The sequence below is a fragment of the Hypanus sabinus genome, unplaced genomic scaffold (assembly GCF_030144855.1).
Source record: "Hypanus sabinus isolate sHypSab1 unplaced genomic scaffold, sHypSab1.hap1 scaffold_443, whole genome shotgun sequence".
NCBI classification, from domain to species: Eukaryota; Metazoa; Chordata; class Chondrichthyes; order Myliobatiformes; family Dasyatidae; genus Hypanus; species Hypanus sabinus.
In genome coordinates this window covers 209365-210690 of record NW_026781317.1, presented here as the reverse complement: position 1 = coordinate 210690, position 1326 = coordinate 209365, and the positions used below count along the sequence as shown (strand labels likewise).

The 1326-nt window shown below is 48.0% G+C and overlaps 1 non-coding gene across 1 annotated transcript; it reads right to left on the bottom strand.

Annotated features, from left to right (window-relative positions):
* Nucleotides 1–302: 302 nt before the first annotated feature.
* Nucleotides 303–375, bottom strand: trnav-cac (transfer RNA valine (anticodon CAC)). The gene has a single exon. It is a non-coding gene; the product is annotated as a tRNA-Val (tRNA).
* Between the last annotated feature and the right edge of the window lie 951 nt (nt 376–1326).

The following is a 1326-nucleotide window of genomic DNA, read 5'->3' as shown; positions in this document are numbered from 1 at the left end:
TCAATGCATCCTCATACGACAATACATGACAATACGTTTGAAGGCTAATTCTCCCGTTACGCAGTGTACGTTATCCACGAACCTCCTTAGGTTTAAATCCGTTTATATTCTCCTGGAAATTATATATAATTTCTATTAATTCTTCTTTCTTTAAGTTACCTTTGGCAGGTTTGAAATACAATGCGCTACTGCTAGAAAAGCAAATGTTCATTATATTTACACTGGATGCCCATGACAGTAAACTTGAACACAAACTGAAAAGTTGAGTCTCAAGTTCATTTGAAGCACTGAAACCCAAACAATGTTTCTGCCCAGGATTGAACTGGGGACCTTTCGCGTGTGAAGCGAATGTGATAACTACTACACCACAGAAACCGTGCAAAGCGCTCAGTGCTTTGCGCTCTTGAGCAATGACCCGAGGCACCCCCTCCCCGCCCTGCTCTGAAGTACAGCAATAAGAACAAAACATTGCCCACTGTTCCTTTCCGCTTTCAGTAACACGTATTAAATAGTTTAGGACTTTATTCCCTAGAATATGGGTATAGGTAGAGTGTTACAAAGACGTGGCTGTGGAACAAACCCAAGTGCTGAACACGGGCGTGGAATGGGTGACAAGGCAGTGTTTACCCGGGGTCTTGGTTTCAGTACAGAATTCAGAAACGATGCTCGACTTAGAACTGATCGTCCTAAGAACCATGGGGTGAGATTACTCAAACACGAGTCAACCATCGATCTGGCAGCTCATTGTTGTGGTCACAGGATTTTTACACTGCATTAGCTGATGGAAAGCAGGTGTTCGTAGTTATTGGAACCTGGGAATGATTGGGAACTAAACGAGGTGATTGAGCCACAACTCCTGAGGAACATAGCCAGGTAGGCGATTGCCAGAAGAGATCTAGACAGAAACCCACCACCCCCACCCCCCGCCAACAGAAGCCTCCCGGCGATCCTCCAGGCCTGTCTGGATGGTTCCGATTAGAGTCCTGGATGAGGGAAGTGTCTCGGGGAAAGGAGCGGGGGAACCAGGAGCTCTCTACAGGACCGTACCTTTCCAAGTCCACCAGGTATTGGAGACACCTGCCCCGACGGCGCACATCAGTAGTCGTCGTTCAGTGTATGCCGGATTGTTGTCGATGAGACGGACAGGTGGAGGAGTCTCAGCCGGGGGACACATGGGGCTGACGGAGACTGGCTTTCACTGAGACACATGAAAAGTTGGGTGAATGCGCATGGACCTTGGCAATTTCAGGCGGACCGCTGTGGGATTGATAACCTTTTCAGCTTTGAATGGTCCCAGGAAGCGGGGGGCGAATTTCCTATGTTCTC